The sequence below is a fragment of the Lathyrus oleraceus genome, chromosome 6, assembly GCF_024323335.1.
Source record: "Lathyrus oleraceus cultivar Zhongwan6 chromosome 6, CAAS_Psat_ZW6_1.0, whole genome shotgun sequence".
Taxonomy (NCBI): domain Eukaryota; kingdom Viridiplantae; phylum Streptophyta; class Magnoliopsida; order Fabales; family Fabaceae; genus Lathyrus; species Lathyrus oleraceus.
The window spans coordinates 129,248,371-129,258,709 of NC_066584.1; positions in this window are offsets into that span (position 1 = coordinate 129,248,371).

Here is a 10,339-nt window from a genome sequence, read left to right on the forward strand (position 1 = left end):
CTCCAAGTTGTTCTCATTTGTGCCTGAAGGCCTTCAAATCAAGAATACTCCTTCACCTAGCCATGTGGGTCCATCGGTCCATACTATGGAAGAAATCACCTAGAATAGGTCTGAAGATGATTATCATACTGGTCTCAATAAGCATAACTACCTCCAATCTAAATAAGGCTAGCACGACAGTGAACCAAGCATGAGAGAGCTTCCTCTGCACCAACAATCGTTGGTTACTTCTAGCATTTCATTTGTATTTTTCTTTGCATGTTAAGTACTTATCTGCTTTAAAATATTGTTGTTTACCTTTAATGGCAATTTTAATGAAATGATTGTGCATGTTTTGAGAAAATCCTTTCATATTATCTTTTCCATTTATATAAAAAACAAAAATATTTCTACCATTCACTTATCAAATTGTTGTTTTAGCAAAGATTGAAGGGAGGATGATGCAAATGAAATACCCATATTTTCTAATGGTATGCTTTCGGATAAAATTCTGCTAATGATGTACATGCATTATTTCAAATCCCTAAACACTGGAGAGATAAGGAGTTAATCCCTAGTTAACCACTTCAAGCCTAGAAGTATGAGTTTCTTTTAGATCTAAAAACCCTAACACTTAACCCGAGGCAAGGTAGTGTTCAGTTGATCTGACTATGCATTCAAATTACAAGATGAAACATCCTATATGGGGATCAACCACATGATATGCTTCGCACACATCCTGAAGTGTCAAAAGAACTAGACAAAATCCAAAATTTATGAAGGTTATTCTTCAATAACCAATGACTTTGCAGTCACAAGCCTTTCTAAACCAAAATTAAAAAAATAGAAAATAAAGCCTGCTAGTTGAACACTAAAATAAATGACTTAGGAAAAAATTAGGGCAATCCTAGTGGATTAAAAGCTTCCAAAGAAGTGGTCCAGAAAAAATTAAGGATCAAAATCAATCAAAAGAGGTCGTAAAAACCCTCAATAAAAACAAAACAAGATTCGGTGACCACCATGTCAAAATCAAAGAGCCACTAACATCCATGACAAAAACAAAAATAAGGTGACTACCATTTCAAAAGAATCTTGAATCATCATCTTCACTCTTACACCGTCGAACTCCATTGAGAGACGAATGTGTGCATTTAATTAACTGAACATAGGACTGGAGATCATCACGAAAGGGATAGGTACAAATAAAATTTGATCCTTATATCCTTTGTTTCAATAACCATGAACCAGGTCATGTTACAACCCTTAAAAGACCTAATTGAGGCAGGGTTTATTATAAAAGCATACTACAACAAGGTTGCGTAAATTGACTCTAAGAGATTTGCCAATCTTCTATATTGATGTCATATTCTTGCTATATCTTTAACATTCTAGGTAAATCAACACTACGTTTGTACTCATGGTACACTCGTCACACATTATCACATCATTCCAATAAATGATTTTTTCAAAAACTGCATGAATGTCGCATTAAATTACCATTTTTGAATGAACAATTTGAATTTCAAGTCAGTACTTGACATCAAGGAAACTCCAACAAGGAACAGTTAGAGGAACTTAATCATTCATCAATGCTGACCTGAATCAATACCACCTCATAACCCTATGGATCAGAGGCATGGCATCCAATAACTATGAACTGGTCATTCAAAAACAAATCCCAATGCATCAGTTGATCAAGGGGGCAAATCATTTTCATATTTAGTCAACCAGGGACTACTGCAAAATTCAGACACTGGGGCAAATCATCTCAGGCCATGTCATGGTATAGTCACTCCCAAATTTCCCGTTTGAATACCCTACAGCTTGGGGTAGACAAGTTGCAAAGGGCAAAATTTCTTCATACATTCAAGTTGGTCAAGCAGACCGTGCCAGACACTAGCAACCTTTGACTTCACAATAAGTGTCAATACAACATCCTATTTCGTCTTGGCAAGAAGGTTTAGGATGGAGAAATAGCACAATCATCATGCATTGATCATGTCACTACGCTCAAGAAAAACATTTGCAAGACATCATGGCCTATCAGGCAGAGAAGTTGAGGTAATCTTGCAGTTTATCAACAATAAATAAAACTTAGGGCCCCAAAAGCATCAACATCTATTCTTCGATCATTGTCATATACCAAGTGTCGGGAAGTCGAATCTTTTCACCAACCAAAGTCCAATTCACATTGGCATCCTCAAATATCCAAACTCCAATCCACATTGGCAACTACCAAAAAAACAAAATTCCACCATGTTGGCATCTTCATAAAACCAAATCCAATTAACATTGGTACCCAAAAATCTCACCTTCGAAAAAGGGGTACCAATCCAAAACTCAATCACCTGCTTGCATGCCCACATGCATTTCATACAACATACATGCATAACTTTCCTGATGAAACAGGAAGTTTCATATAAAAAATCTCTCTCACCAAAATGAGAAGTTTTCATTAACATGCACCACATGCATACATAACATATTCCTTTCCGCCAACCCTTTGACGATGACAGGTCCTTTTCCATCAACCCTTTGATGATGATAATCTAAAAATAGTCCTTTCCACCAACCCGTTAATGACAACATGACACAACTATTCCTTCCCATCAACCCTTTGATGACGACATAACATAATTATTTTTCCATCAACCCTTTGATGATGTCACTCCATAGTGAAGTCCTTTCCATCAACCCTTTGATGATAATATTACTTATATAATTCTTTTCCGTAAACCCTTTGACGATGATATTACCTAAATTGATCTTTTTTCTGTCAACCCTTTGAAGATGTCACTCCCTAGTGAAGTTCTTTTCGTCAACCCTTTGATGATGACAAAAAAAATTTCCATCAACCATTTGATGATGTCACTCCTTAGTGAAGTTCTTTCCATCAACCCTTTGATGATTTCAATACTTAGTGAAGTTATTTCCATCAACCCTTTGATGATGATATATCTTTTATAATCCTTTTCGTCAACCATTTGACGATGTCACTCCTTAGTGAAGTTTCTTTCCATCAACCATTTGATGATGATAAATTTTTTGTCAAACCTTTAACGATTATGTTACCTATATAAATCCTTCCCATCAACCCTTTGATGATGTCACTCCATAGTAAAGTCCTTTCCATCAACCCTTTAATGATGTCATCAACCCTTTGATGATGATATTCCCTAATTAATCTTTTTCCGTCAACCCTTTGACGATGTCACTCTATAGTGAAGTTCTTTCCATAAACCCTTTGATGATGATATATCCTTTATAATCCTTTCCGTCAACCCTTAGACAATGTCACTCCCTGGTGATGTCCTTTGCATTAACCCTTTGATGATGATATATCATTTATTATCCTTTTCGTCAACCCTTTGACTATGTCAAATTATTTTCCATCAACCCTTTGATAACTACATTTACTATCTTTCGTCAACCCTTTGTTGATGATATTTTCCAACAATCTCTCATCAGAAACAAAAATAAAACCCTACAATTTTTTTCAATTACCCAATTGCATTCCCACATGCATCGCATGCATCACTTCATGCATAATTTTCCTGCTGAAACATGAAGGTTCATCAAACACAATCATATCAATCATCAACATACTCATGCATCTCCACTGAAATGGGAGGCTTCATAAATAAATGAGCAAGAATCAATTGCATTTCTACATGTACCAAAAAAATCCCTAGTAGTTGCATTTATACATGCATCTTCATGCATGATTACATGCATATCACTTTAAACCCAAAGAGGAATATCGTACAAAACATCATAACATACACGGCATAATTCAGGATCTAAGGATATTCATAGTGTCTAGAATAATCCTCATTCAAGTCGGTGGTATTTCTTCGGTAGAGTTACTACCCCGCATGTGCTCGTGGAATTTTATTCCCCAGCAAGTCATTCTTCAACTTTGTGTTGATAATGATGTTCCCCAGCGTCTTCGCTGTTTTTTCTCCCCAAGCAAAGGTTACCCTAAAAAGTCTTTTATGAGCTTTTCCCCTATAGAGTTTTGCCAATAAAATCTTTTCCTTTTTCATTTTATTTTCTCTCTACATTTTATCTCTACATCTCGAAGTACAAAATTCGGGATATTTTTTGTATTTAATTATCTTCCACCATGAATGTACAAAGACCGTTGTCAATCATACATTCTGGTTCAAGGAGATTAAATAGGGACAACTGTCATACCCCAATTTGTTCGGGTATTTTAAATTCATCTGATACATATCCATTTGTCAAGTTTTATATTTTTTAACCATATGCATTTTTTCATTAAACAAAGTCACCATAATCATGCATATATGCATTTTAATAAAAAAGTCAATATAAAGTCAATATTATATATATTGAAGAAATTGACTAAAATTGCATTTTTTCATTATGCATTTTGAAAGAAAAAAATCATGATCATTTGATTTATCATCAAAATATCCATTTGAATTTTATTAATCATTTTCATCCATCCTAAAATAAAAATCAATGTTTCAAGAAGGTCCAAAGTATCTCTCATTTATTACATTATTATTCCATGCATATATTACATCATTATTTCAGACATATATTACATTATTATTCACTATTTAATTAAATAAGTTTCTAGAAGGTACTCACACTCTTTGTATAATTCATAAACTATCCTTGTTAGAGTCTATAAATAAACCTCATTCAATTCACAAATGACACCACCAATCATTCACAAAAACTAATACAAAACTCTCTTCATTTTCTTTCAAGTCATTTCTTTCTTGTTATTGAACAGGTAAACTCTTGTGCTTGTTCTTTATTTAATTCTATTGCATTTTTACTCTTGTTTTATTTATTTAGTACCTTAATCATCACCATTTTGCATGGGAACTCAATTGATTTTAAATCCAGAGTTGAAAAGTGTTCTTGAACCTCCATAAACAAAAAAAAATTGTTGTTGTTTAAATGACTCTTATACTTGTTCTTTATTTAATTCTATTACATTTTTACTCTTACTTTATTTATTTAGTACCTTAATCATCACCATTTTGCATGGAAACTCAACTGATTTTAAATCAAGAGTTGAAAAGTGCTCTTGAACCTCCATAAGAAAAAGTGATTTGTTTTTGTTTAAATGACTCGTATGCTTATTCTTTATTTAATTCAGTTGTATTTTTACATTTGCTTAATTTTTTTAGTACCTTAATAATCATCATTTTATATGGAAACTCTTTTGATTTCAAAATCAAGAGTGTAAAGTGTTCTTGAAGGCTCAGTTCATAATATTTGGTCTCAAAATGTTGGCATTGACCAAGTCCTTTTTGCACAGGGAATGTTGCCTAATCCTAAGTCCAAAAGTTCAGATCAAGTTCAACAGACCGCCAGATGTTTTTTAGGATTTTTCTTGTTATTAAGTATTTTAAGGTCCTAAGACCACAAACAAAATCAAACACACAAACAATATATACAATCATAAGATATGGCTCAAATGAGCAAAGTAAAAATGACATAAACATAAACAAGTTATATGAAATGTAAATGGTAATGAATGATAAATGACTGAAATTTAAATTGTATAAAGTAGATAACTTGAAAGTAAAGCAATATTAATAAGAATTAGTCAAATGTTAGTCAAAAGTTAGTCAAGTGTTAGTGGTGATTTTTTATCGATTAAGTCATTCTTTGGAGAACACTCAACCATTCATTCACAAGTATGAATCCTTAAACCAACACATCTTCCATGAGAAAGGCTCCAACTTGGATAATTCAACAAGTATGCCACTAGATCCCATGATAGGAAAAAAGGTCAAGTCTCCACACAATACCATGAAGAATAGGAGACTTACAATCTCACTTACTAGAATGCTATGTCTTGAGGGTCAAACTTAGCTTTATGTTAAGCAATCGTAATTGGACTTATGTAGAAGTCACAACTATCTGAGACCGGGAAATAAAAATGTAGGTGTTAATGCATGTTAGATATTTGGTATGAAGAATCAAACTCCTAAAACATAGCACACACTAAAAGAAAAGATCAAGCGGGAGGGACCTATCTAAGTCATGCTTGTATTGATTCATCTGACACAAGGTCATTGATGAATCAATTAGCCTTTATACATTAGAGATTTCATTGGTCAAATGAGTGAATGGGAAATAATATGGATGAATATGAAGAGGGAGGGGAAGATAGAAACACAAATTGACCAAGGAAGGATTTTCATCAAATCAAAACCATCCATTCATTTTGGGAGATGAAATGTACATTTCATCAATCCCCTAAATCCAATGGTTTTGATCCAACAAAATTCAAATTAACTTTGACCAAGGCCCAAACAGAAAGTCAAACATAACAAGACCATAAAAATGGCTCAACAACATTTTTAAACATTTAATCAATTAAAAATCATCTTAAAAATGAATTAAAATACATTTTAAATTGGACAAAATCTAAAATCCCTTCAAAACACCAAATAAATGGCCAAGGGATTTATCCTGGGTCAAACAAGGTCAAAGGACCTTAGACAAAAAATTCACTATTTTTGAAAAGTCATAAGTATTTTTAAATAATTAAAAATATGTACAAAAACATTTAATTCATGCAAAAATATCAAAATTAATCCAAAAAATAATTTTAATTTAAAATATGGAAGAGGGAAATATTTAAAGATTTTTAGTGAAAGTCCCATATTTTTTGGATTAAAAATGAAATTTCTATGAATGAAACAAAATAAATGGATTAAATGAAAATTCGGAAAATAAAAAGAAATTGGAAAAAACGAGGGTCATCAAATCTCCCTCATTAATTGAGGTGGCAGATATGATGGCCAAGTGTATGTTATCCATGATACGCTCTAGTCAATGCGCCACACATATGGTATTTAAAAGGAATGACTCAAATTAAAACATTCAAACATGATCAAATGGTCAAGAGGCGTGCCAACACACCACCAGAGCTAGGGCTCCGATCATCTTCTCTGGTGAACTCCACCGGACTGGTCCACCTTCATCTCAATGAAAAATGAAAAACAAGGACACTATTTCAAAGAAAAAATGCTCAGGAGCTCGAATTTGGCTTCAATTTTTTCCAATTCCAAGTATATCAAAAGAAACATGGATTTGAATTTTGAGGATCATGAACTGAGTTGCTTCGATTTGACCTCAATGCAACTCAATCTTGTTGCCTACATTGGTAGGACTTCAGCCAACCAAAAATCAAAGAGAATGGTGAATAATTGAGGAAAAATCACCTTCGAGGGAGCTTGAATCTTGCTTCCAATTGGCCTTGGCTTGACTTCAGATGCTTGTAGGAAGTGAATTGGATCAAAGAATGGCTTGGATTCTTGGAGTTTCAACTTCAAAATAGAAGTGAAGTTGAAACTCGATTTTTAATTGAAAACCTTCAAGTTTATCCTTTAATGATGAGGGGTATGGTTGCAGGATCAAAGCTTGGGCAATGTGTCCCCAATTATGAGCAGAAGGGGTTGTATTTATATGCAATGCAATTGATTTCCACACACTTCCATCAAAATGCCAAAAATAGTAATTCTCACTTGCATGGATACATGGGAATGTGATAGGCCTATCAAATGATGTCAAAGGTCCAAAATTGATCATGAGCAATGCTGAAACTCATAGAGTCATGCAATTGGAAATGAAAAGTGGTTATGAGATTCATCCAAATGGAACCTTGAAGAAAAGTAATGCACAAGTCATTCAATACTTGACCAAATGAAGTGATGTTGGACTTTTTGAAAATTTGGGGTCAAGGGGAACAACTTTCATGTTGAACACTTTTCCATTTGAAGCTTGGATCATGATGAATTTTGAGGCGGAAGTTTGGAAAATTAAACATACTTGAAATTTTTATAAGTACCAAGCCTAATGTTCACTTTTTCTACCTTGAATAACTTTTGCTATGGGCTTCAAATGGAAACAGTTCCTTCATCCAAGTTGTATCTCTTTCAAACCTATTCAATTTAGTCACAAATTTGACCTTATTTAGATTTTACATGAAGGAGTTATGTATTTTAAAAGTTGAGGAAAATCTCTTGTTCAATGGTAATGGCCCAAAATGACCTATAATGTTTCCTCTTGGCACATGCCCTAGAAAGTTGAATTTGAAGTTCTTAAAAGAGTAAAAGTTAGATATGACATATTTAAATATATAATGAAACTTGGATGTACTTAATATCATAAAAATTGAGCAAGTTATGGTCCTTGGAAGTTGACCTCCTAACTAGGGTTCAGACAAAATGACCTATAATCTTTCACCATAAAAAATGACTTTCCAAGCAAAAATATATCTTGACCTCAACATGAAATTTGTTTATAATGTCATAATGAGTAACTTTTATCTTGTAATAATTTTCATATGATACAAATTGTAGGAAATGGGGTCTAGTGAACCCCAGTTTTGACCAGTTGACTTTCTCTCGTCAACCACCATGAACCAACTTGCAAACTTGAAACTCTCTTGATCTATTGGACTCATGGAGGATCATATATGTATAAGTTGATGTATAAAGAAGTATACCTTGAAATATTTGATCAAATGTTGAAGAAACTTGCTGAGGAAGTCACACAAGCTACTCCGATGAATTATGGCTTCCAAGGCAAACATGCTTCAAACTCTTGATGAGTTCTTGATCAAAATGATAAATGAAGATTATGGGGATCCATATATGATGTATATAACCAATGTGAACCATCTCTTGATTGATATCCTTACACTGAGGGTCTTAAACCCTAGTTGTGAGCTTGATAAGACATTGGTGGATGCACACACTACCTACAAAAGAAATAAAGTTATAAATAGACATATTTTTGGTATTTTGGTTGGTAAATAATTAAAAACAAAGTATAACACAATAAAATATGTTTGGTGATCTCTCCCAATGCAAACCCAATGAATGAGGGGTGAGGGGGATGCCAAGGTGTGATCCCTAAAGCCAATGCATATGATGAGATAGCATGAGGGATATTAGGGTCAAAATTGGGGTCTTACAGTTGGAGAATATGAAGTCTCCCCCACACCCCTTAATTGCTCAACACACATCTATGGGTCCTCCTCCTTTGGGCCTAAAGCATCTTCCTAGTCACACCCCCAATTTTTAGCTTGTTTTTGTCTTTTGTATATTATTTATTTAATTATTATTGGTTTTTTATTTATTTTTGTTATTTATTTTATTTCCTTTAGTTTTTTTAGAATTATTTTACCTATTGTATTGATAATGTACACCTCTCATTTATTATTTATTTTACCTCTTTATTGATTTATTTTTTAAATTTATTTTATTGTATTTTTTGTTGATGCATAATTTTTAATCCAAAAAGACAAAATGACCATTAAAATTAACCTTTAAAAAATAATAAGATAAAAGGTGTTTAATCAATATCGAGTATATTTTTTAAAATCGCACTAAGCTTTTTTCTTTAATAAGCACCTCATAACATTTCATAAATCATTTTCACTAATACGATAAAACACTCTATCAACATCGAGTTTCTCTTTCACTTTCTCAACTCATTAAACATTTTTCCTAACAAATACGAAAGAAATGGGTCCTTGGAGTCTCGCATTCTTTGAATCCTTGAATGGTTGCTCTCGAGGTACACGTCTTGGGTTAAGTTTTCATTCAATCTTTTCGTTTCTAAAATACTTAAAACTCTTGTACGAAAAGATGGGCCATTGGAGTCTAGCATTTCGGTGGAATTTTTGAACAATCTTTTGAATATTCATTGTCCATCAAACAATTTCTTAAATACATTTGAATGAAAAATGTTTTTTTGGAGTCTAGCATTTCGGAAATATCCCGAATAATTGGTTCCGAGTCTCACGTCTTGTTCTTTCCAAATATTCGTCATTCACCTTAAAAAAACATTCAAAGACATCAAACACACTTTCTCGCCCCATGCGATTGAAAACCTTTCATAAGAGAACATTTGTCTAATCCTTTCTAACGCGTACAAACTTGCGCTTAAGCTTCCGCCGCGACTAAGAGAGCCATATTTTACCGTTAGAATACGATCTAGACACGTGTTCAACTTCAATACACCTTTAATCAATCAAACTCCTTTTCACAAACGAACAATATTTAGTCCTTTCTAACGCGTGTACAAACTAGTGCTTAAGCCTCCCATGTGCGAGCATACAACTAAATGTTTAAACTTCTAGAACTTGATCAAACATGATCCCTTCTACCACAAAACAAACAAATGTTGAGTCTCTCATCCATGAGAAAACAATTCAATGCTTACCCATTAGAATGCGACCTAAACATCTACCCCCTAAAATCAATCAACCAACACTCTTGGCTACCAAGAACTACGTAAGTTTCAGTTCTCTATCGCACCTAGAGATACGTAGGAGTGAGATTCATCGTCTCGT